Raw genomic sequence first — 9,471 nt, 5'->3', positions numbered from 1 at the left:
AAGTTGGTTCGGTATAAACATGATTTTTCTTAAATTTCTCAGGAAGCAGAAGACTCCAGTTGACAGACTTGAAAAGATGACTAAATTTGACAGGTATATGCTGGTTGGCTCTCATGATCTGCTCAAGGGATTCATCAGTCGTGAAAGCATCAGCTATAAATTTCACTACCAGGGCCCTTGTCAAAAATAATCCATGTTCATTTTCCCTATATGACGGTGAATCTATAACAACCCCTTGTAAAAATGGGTAAATTAGAGCTTGCATCTTGATTTTGTTTTTGACTTCAGGATCTCCCATCACCTGTAAATATTAGAATATGCATTAATTGGGACAGCTAGGTGGCATAGTAGATAGAGCACCAGCCCTGGAGTCAGGAGAACCTGAGTTCAAATCCAGCCTCAGACAATAATTGCCTAGCTGTGTAACCTTGGGCAAGTCACTTCAATAAATAAATAAAAAATAAAACAAACAAACAAACCAATAAATAAAAATGATGCATGAATAAATAAAAATAAATAAAAAATAAACCGTGTTCTGAGTTTAAAACAATTTACAAATGAAATCATAGAACAAATCACTCAAAATCAATGATTACATGTAAACTCATGAGTTTTATAAATTCTCACTTATCCCATTAAGGAATAGATTTACTGACTTAAAGATAACATGTAAAGTAAATGGAGATGTTATGAAGAAGAGCAATCCATGGAATCCATCTTCCAAGTGGTCATGGACAATTTGGACTCATTTGTTGCAGAGATGAGAAACATACATGAGCCCATCATCTCTTAAGGCGTTATGCTTACAGGTAAGTTAATGGCAGTTGGCACAGTGTTGAATCATCTGCCAGTGAGAGACAAGCTCTATAATCCACAATCCCGGGAAATTTTTCTAATATCTTGGAACTTCCATAAATTGGGTTGGTATAAACATGTTTTTTTTTTTTAATTTTCAGGAAGCAGAAGACTCCAGTTAACAAACTTGAAGAGATGGCTAAATTTGGCAAGTATGTGTTAGTTGATTGTCATGGCCTGCACAAGGGATTCATCAGCGGCGAGGTAATCACCCATATATTTCAATATCAGGGTCTTTGTCAACATTATTCCATTCTCATTTTCCCTAATGGATGGCAAGTCTGTGTCAATCATTTGTAAACAGGGGTGAATTAAGTTTTCATCTTGGGTTTATTTTTGACTTCAGAATCACCCATCACCTGAAAATAGTGGAATCCTCATTGATCCAACAGTCAGTGGAACAGCCATTTCTCAACTTGTCTACTCAGAATATTTTCATGACTCCAGGAGAGAAAAGAGTATTTTTTTGACTTAGAACATTGTCAATAGCTAGGCTAAGAAATTGTTGGGAGGGGCGGCTAGGTGGCACAGTGGATAGAGCACCGGCCCTGCAGTCAGGAGTCCCTGAGTTCAAATCTGGCCTCAGACACTTAATAATTACCTAGCTATGTGGCCTTGGGCAAGCCACTTAACCCCATTTACCATGCAAAAAAAAAATCCTTAAAAAAAAGAAATTGCTGGGAGATGGTTGTTCCCATATTGATAATGCATTCCTAATGAATGCTAAAAGGCTACTTCAATATTCATTTAATACATAAATTTCTTATTTTAAATATTAAATAAATGTACTTACAAAATTTCCTTCCAACCAATGTAACTAATTAAATATAATAGCTCATCATTAAATTGAATTTGAGATTGGTTTGAATCCTGTTTAAACTTGTGGTTAAATTTGTTTATTCCTGTGAAAGGGATTTTTTAGAAAATATTTTTAGAAAATTGCCTCTGAGAGAAGAAGCAAATGAAAGACAGGAGTTAGTACTGAGGAGGGTGAGGGTCAAAATCATTTAGAGAGATGTAGCTAGACTGGCATAGTGACTGTTTATAGCCCACAGATTACAGGGAGCTATAGACGTCAGAAACCTAAAAATGGAAGGATCTCTGATTCATGATAAAAACAAACAAACAAACAACAAAAACAAAGAAAGGAAAAATCCCTCTTGATATGTTTGAACTTAGTCACAAGGCTTTTTAGGCTACAGATGAAATCACAGATTTCCATTTCTTCTTTTCTCTTGCTTCCACTAATCCCTTCTTTCTGTTCTTTCCCCTTTCTACTTTTCTTTTTCTCTTCCTCTTCATTATTCTCTTTCCTTTTTCTCTTCCCTTTCCCATTTTCCTCTCCTCTCTCTCCTTTTTTCATGCCCCTTTCCTCTCTTTCCTCCTCTTCTTTCATTTCTGCCCCTTCCTTTCCTCTCCTCTTTTCTTCTGTCATTCCCTTTTCTCCTTTCCTTTCCTTTCTCTTTTCTTCTCCCTCTCATCTCCCTCCTTTACTAGCTGTGTGACTGAGCAAGTCACTTAACTTTTCTCAGTCTCATTTATAAAATGAACAAAATGATAACATATACATCACATGGTTGTTGTATCTTATGAAGAGATTTGGAAGCCTTAAAATACCATATGTGTACTGATTACTATTATTTTTATTCATATTATTACATTCTACTTCTGACATTTAATAACGGTGTGACCATGGACAAGTCTTTACACATTTTATGCTCTTAAAGATGGATATGATAATTCTTGTATTATTGAGAGTTAGGTGATAAAAATGCTTTTTAAACCTAAAAGAACCCTATAAATATATGTTGCTATTATTGCAATGAAGTATTTAAGAGACCTTTAGAGGGGTGGCTAGGTGGTGTAGTGGATAAAGCACCGGCCCTGAATTCAGGAGTACCTGGGTTCAAGTTCGGTCTCAGACACTTAATAATTACCTAGCTGTGTGGCCTTGGGCAAGTCACTTAACCCCGTTTGCCTTGCAAAAACCTAAAAAAAAAGAGAGAGACCTTTAGAGACCAGTCTAGCCAAACCCATTAGGTTGTGAGATCCTTGAGTGAAGAGATGGATTTTTTGGCCTTTCTTTGTAACCATCTGTTCAGTTGTTCTTCAGTTGTGTCCATCTCTTAGAGATTCCATTGGTGTTTTCTTGGCACATACTGAAGTGGTATGCTATTTCTGATTTCAGATCATTTTACAAATAAGGATGAAGTGACTTGTTTGGGATCAAAGAGCAAGTAAAGGCTTGAGATTGAATTTGAACTCAGGAAGATGAGTTTTCCTGATTTCAAACTCCATGGTGCCACCTTTCTGCCCTTTCTATCCCTGGCAAGAACCAAAATGCTTGCTCATGGGAAGTGTTTAAAAAATGCTAGGTGACTGACTTCTTTCCTTTTACTTAAGTCCTTACAACATCAAAGAGTAAGGAATACTTTCTCCTTTATTGCTCTCTTTAAGAGTATTCATATGTTTATAACAATCTGAAAAGTAAAGAAAAAAGTGGTTTTGTATAAAGGAAAAGATTTATTTATCAAAGTTTGCAAGGTATTGCTGCTGTTTTAGACGAATATTCTGATCCCCAATGTGAGAGAAACAAACCCTTTGTTTGATGCTAACTATTTAAGTCATTTAGGCTTCAGATGGAATTGGGATAGTTTTGGAGACAAAATGATCTATAGATTTGAGGACTTAGACCTCATTGTCAACCATGTGGAATGATATTTCATTTTGTGTGGGCACTGTTTAATATTTAGAGACAGAGAAAGAACTTTTATTTGTTAAAATTTAGAGAAATTTGAGTGGAAAGAAACACATTTCAAAGTTATCAAAGACATCTAAAGACCTTTTAGAGACTTTCAAAGGTCCACACATGATGTATGCTTCAGCTATCTACTTATTTTATGACTAAAGGAGGCAAACCTGAGAAAATGAGAACTTATGGAAACATATGCAGACTGTGCTATGATTTTTTTTTTAAGTTATTGCAAGGCAATGGGGTTAAGTGGCTTGCCCAAGGCCACACAGCTAGGTAATTATTAATTGTCTGAGGCCGGATTTGAATGCAGGTACTCCTGACTCCAGGGCTGGTGCTCTATCCACTGTGCCACCTAGCCACCCCCTGTGCTATGATATTTTAAAAGACAATCAATTTGATAGGAAAATTGGAAAATTGTTTCTTTTCAAGAAGGCTAATCCCTCTCAGGGAACATTTGTTAAAACTGCTGTAGACCCAGCTGCAGAAGAGTACAGGGAACCTGAGGAAGATAGGCTGAAGCCAGAAGAAGCATCAGTTGAAAGAAGTCTTCACATGAGTAACTCCTGATTGGTCAGAGGGAGAACTGACTCTTTGGCCAAGAGCTCCAAGGACAATGAGAGCATCAATTAGAGTTGGAACCAGTTGATTTTCCCCCAAGTACTTCTTGCTCTCGGCTGTCATCTCTGGCAAGAAATGGAAAAGCAGACAGCACTTGCACCTTCTGTGGTGTCCAGGTGTGATGATGCGACTGCAACTGTATGGTTCTAACCGCTATTGTGATTGAACAGAATAGCTCAGGGAGAGGATAACTTCTTGTGTTTATCTGTTTAGTGCAAGAATAGCCAGTTTGAGAAGAATTTATCAGCTTTCTATCTTACAAAGAACTACTATTCAGATGGATGGCCAACACTTTCTAAAAATCTTTTTATGGGTGAAAATGAAAACACTTTATAAGTATTGGTTATATATGGTTGTTTTAGAGAAGAGGATTCCCCAGCTGAAGAATTATGAATATCACAGTCAGTTAGTGAGCAGAGAAGCAGTTTCCTGTGCTATAAGAGGTTCCTGAATAGACTAATAACATTCATGCCCACAGTGCTATGTTATGTCTTCCACATCATGACTTTCCCCATTGTGGTTTTGATATATTGTGGGTCAGCATAAGAAATTAAATGGAATTTTTTGAGGAGCTTTACAGAAACTATAGATAGAATCTATGGTCAAATATATAATCCAAATTTTACAATCAGAATTGTAAACATCCAATAAAAGAAAAAAGGAAAAACAATTAAGACTTTTCTGGTATAAAGGGAGATCCGAAACCTTTTTTGAAGATTTTTTAGATCACGAGGTTTCTGAGTCCCTAATCCCCACAAGGGATAACTACTTCACAGTGTTATAGTGAGAATCTAACAAGTTCATTTTTATAAAATATTGTCTGATAATTATCTGATACATCGTAGATGCTTAATGGATACTCATTCCCTTCCCTTCTACTCCACCCTTTACCCCCATCCCACTTGTAGTATTACATTATCTGGAAACCAATTTAAACACTTTGAGCATAAAAACAATTAGCCAAGTAAGATTTCTTCAGGATATAGGTTATCTAATTATGAATTAATGTTACTAATTAATATAATTACAAATTAATGTGGTTCATTATAATAAAGAAGAAATTCTAGCTAGGTATCCTTGTTTTTGAAAGAAGAGGTTGCCAAAATAATTCATTGAATTTATTAACTTTTCAAATGTAGTTGCCATGTTTGAATATAAGCTCTTTGAGGTAAGTTTTTGAGGTTTTTGTTTTTGCTTTTTTTTTGAATCTCAGAACTTAGCAAAGTCCCATGAAATGTATTTTTTCATTTATGGAATTTAATTCAATATATTAAGTTTTTAAGAAATAGAGAAAGAAGTTGTTTTTTTTTTACTGTGCCTCCTATGTCCAATCTTTTAACTCACCCACATACTTGTTTACAACGGGCAAAGTTCATAATGGTAATGATGGGACATGCTAGTTCACTGTCACAGGATTTTAGAACTGAAAAGTGTTAAATACACATCTAGGCTATTAGTTCTCAATTTTTTTGATCTTAGGACTTCTTTATATTCTTAATAATTATTGAAGAACCCTCCCTTCCCAATAACTTTTGTATTTATTGATACTTACCATGTTGGAAATTAAAATATCTTATTGTTATTAGGAAAAGTTTTGACCTTATGAACTCCCTGAAAAAAAATCCTGAGAGATCCCCAGGATTCCTAGAACATATTTTGAGAAGCATTGAGCTATTCTAACCTACCCACCTCCCTAATTTTGCAGATGTGAAAAATGAATCCCAGACAGGCAGATGACTTCTCCAAAGCTACTCAGTAACAGAACTGAAATTTGAACCCAGATCTTCTGACACTTCTGCCCCAGCAAAATAAAGTATGTGAGGGGGCAGCTAGGTGGCATAGTGGACAAAGCACTGGCCCTGGAGTCAGGAGTACCTGGGTTCAAATCCGGTCTCAGACACTTAATAATTACCTAGCTGTGTGGCCTTGGACAAGCCATTTAACTCTATTTGTCTTGCAAAACACCCTAAAAAATATAGTATGTGAAAATGTAAAAATAAAATACATGAAATAAATAGGGATCATAAAAAAGTGATTCCAACTAGAATAATTCAAAATTGCAGAGCATCTTACCTTTTGAGTCACTGAGGCTACTGCAGTCCCCCCAATACTGTCTCCTGAAATGCATATTCTTGTGGGGTCTACACCATATTTTGCCAGAATTTCATCCTGTAAAAAGAACTTCACCACACTGAAGATGTCTTCCAATGGAGCTGGATAATGGTATTTAGGTGCAAGTCTGTAGCTTTAAAGAGAGCAGAATTATGATTACAATGACTCTCATGGTGACAAATAGGAAGTCATTAACAGAGACAAGGCATTGTAATTAAGAAGCGTTGGGCAAGGCTATCTGTTGAAAATAGAATTTTGGTTGGGTCTTAAATGGAAGACATGGAGTTCAGTAGTTAGAGTGAAGGAGGATGAGTATTCCAAGCATGGGAACAGCCACAGAAAATGACTCCTATTATTCATGAACTTGCCCAGCAGGGGCAACTAGGTGTTGCCTAGTAAAAAAAGAAAAAGAAAAGAACTAAAAAAAGAACTAACCAGGCATCCAGTGTTGCTGGATTGAAGAATAAAATAAATTATATGGAATAAGATATAAGAAAATTGGAAATGTTGGAGGAGACTAAGATTACTAAGGTCTTTGAATGCCAAACAGAAAATTTTATATTTGATCCTGGAGATAATAGGGAGTCTGAAACTTATTGAAAAGGAGTAGCATAGTCAGTTCTGTAATTTAGGAAAATCATTTTAGTAGCTGAATGGAGGATGAATTAGAGAATAAGGAGGTGAACCAAGAAAATCCAATAGTCCCGGCATGAGGATGAGGATTTGTACAGAATGGTGGCAGTTTCAGAGGAGAAAAGGAGGCATATCTGAGAGATGCTACAAAAGTGACCTTGACAACAGATTGGATATGAGTTGGAAGGTGTGATAAAGGCACCCAGGTGGTGAGCCTGGATGAATGGAAGAATGGTGATGTCTACAAGTTTCTAATAGGAAGGGTTTAAGGGAAAAGATAATGCATTCCATTTTGGATATTTTGAGTTTAAGCTGTCTATTGGATATCCAGTTTGAGATATCTGAATGGAAGTTGAGACATAACACTGGAGTTGATTCTCATCTGAGAGAGTGTATGGGGACGGGGGGACATGGAAGGCATGAGGAGGAATGAAAATATTTGGAAAAACAGGGAGCATCTAGGTGGCATAGTGGATAGAGCACTGGCCCTAGAGTCAGGAGGATCTGAGTTCAAATCCGTCCTCAGACGCTTAATAATTGCCTAGCTGTGTGACCTTAGGCAAGTTATTTAAACCCATTGCCTTAAATAAATAAATAAAATTTTAAAAAAACAAAGAACTGTGCAAAGTGGGATAGTGAGCTGATAAAGGAGACAAAGAAGCTTTGTCTAGCTGAAGTAAGGATCTAGTTTAGATTGTGAAACAAATTTGTAACAGATTCCCACAGAAGAGTTTATGGAAGTTCTGAGATAGTAGAAAAGTTTTCAGGGATTATAGATCCTAAAATAAAATCAGCGCTAGTCAATGATTCAATGTTGAGTCTTTTACACCACTATCTTATATTCAACTCATGTCAACATAATGTTCTTTAAGAGATAATGAGGGGGAGGGGCAGCTAGTTGGTGCAATGGATAGAGCACTGGCCCTGGAGTCAGGAGGACCTGAGTTCAAATCCGACCTCAAACACTTCATAATTACCTAGCTGTGTGGCCTTGGGCAAGCCACTTAACCCCATTGCCTTGCAAAAAAACTAAAGAAAAAAATGTGTTGGTGGTGCATGTTTCCCAACTATGCAGCTATGGTATCTAAGCATTCCATGAAAACTTTGAGAAAGGATTCCATGGGTTTTTCTTTTCCATTAATTGACCATTTAATTTAGATATTGGGTTTGATATTAGTAGATTATGTGATTAATTGGATAAAAGAGAATTTATAGAGAGTTACTACCTACATGTAGTCCCTAACATATATGATGTATGTTCTAAAAGCTCACATGTCAATCAATTGTTTGAAACTTAGGACATATTTTCTCTTAGAAATAATCTTTTTTTTTTCCAAGGCAATGGGGGTTAAGTGACTTTCCTAAGGTCACACGGCTGGGTAAGTATTATGTGTCTGAGATAGTATTTGAACTCAGGTCCTCCTGAGGCCTGCGCCCTATCTACTGCACCACCTGGCTGCCCCTAGAAATAATCTTGTGAAGAATTGCTAGGACCTTCTCTTGACCAATCCCTCCATTTGTACCTTTGACTTAAATCTGTTCCATCTCTTCCAGTAGAAATGTCCCCAATATCATCCACTCCTCTCAATCTTTAGTTTCTACTTACGGCCTCTTTCATTGCTTCCTGTAGTCATGCCCTAGTCTTCCATATCCTGTAAAAAGTGAAAGTTTGATCACATCATTTCCCCACTTGCTAAACGATAGTGGTTCCAGTTACTAATCTAACCTACTATACTAAGCTGCTGTAAGGAGGAAGTTATGATTCTAGCACAGTATTAATACGAGCACATCCTACATAATATGCTCGATCAATCAGCTTCAATCAAAAGTCTTGGATTAAGTGCAAAAATTTCCTTAAAATGAAATGATGTCACACAAGAACCTCGTTAAGGCAATCTTTACTTGGTCCTGCCTCTGACGTTATTGATAAATTATCAAACAAATTGAAAGCAATACCTGGAGACATCCCCAAGTGATCTGCAGGTAGATGCATTGTGTTTAAAGGAACTTCTGGAATAGGGAAATGTGAGTTATCTCTGCCAAATGGAATCTCTAAGATGGAACTTGCTTATACCTAGATATCATATGAACTTATAGAAGAATGTATTTCATGTTTTTTATCAGCTTTTCTTACTATATCTCCTTCACCAGTCAAAATTTCTAAAAGATACTTAAAGATGTCTAAATAAACTGAGTCTCAACTGATAATATTAATGACATTTTCTCTAAAGGATCACCACCCCACCCCCAATCCCTGAACTTCACTTTTCTTATTGATAAAATGAAAGATAACCTTCACTAAAGTCTAAACCTGATTTGGGGCACTGATTTTATCTCTGAAACTACATCCTCCACTTTAAGGTATGAGTGAAGGAGCTTCTTTGGGAATCAAATTCATCCTAGTGAAAGCCAAGTATCTATGAATGAGTTTCTTACACCTTAGCTAAGATGGTCTTCCAGAGCAAACTTGTTTTTTGAAACCTCTCTAGGTCACTCTG

At 36.5% G+C, this 9,471-nt stretch overlaps 1 pseudogene; it reads right to left on the bottom strand.

The window, feature by feature from the left end:
- Nucleotides 1-613: 613 nt before the first annotated feature.
- Nucleotides 614-8,607, bottom strand: LOC141492111 (arylacetamide deacetylase-like 2; annotated as a pseudogene).
- Nucleotides 8,608-9,471: the final 864 nt, after the last annotated feature.

This window comes from Macrotis lagotis, chromosome 6 (genome assembly GCF_037893015.1).
Source record: "Macrotis lagotis isolate mMagLag1 chromosome 6, bilby.v1.9.chrom.fasta, whole genome shotgun sequence".
NCBI classification, from domain to species: Eukaryota; Metazoa; Chordata; class Mammalia; order Peramelemorphia; family Peramelidae; genus Macrotis; species Macrotis lagotis.
This window is presented reverse-complemented; position numbering and strand designations above follow the sequence as displayed.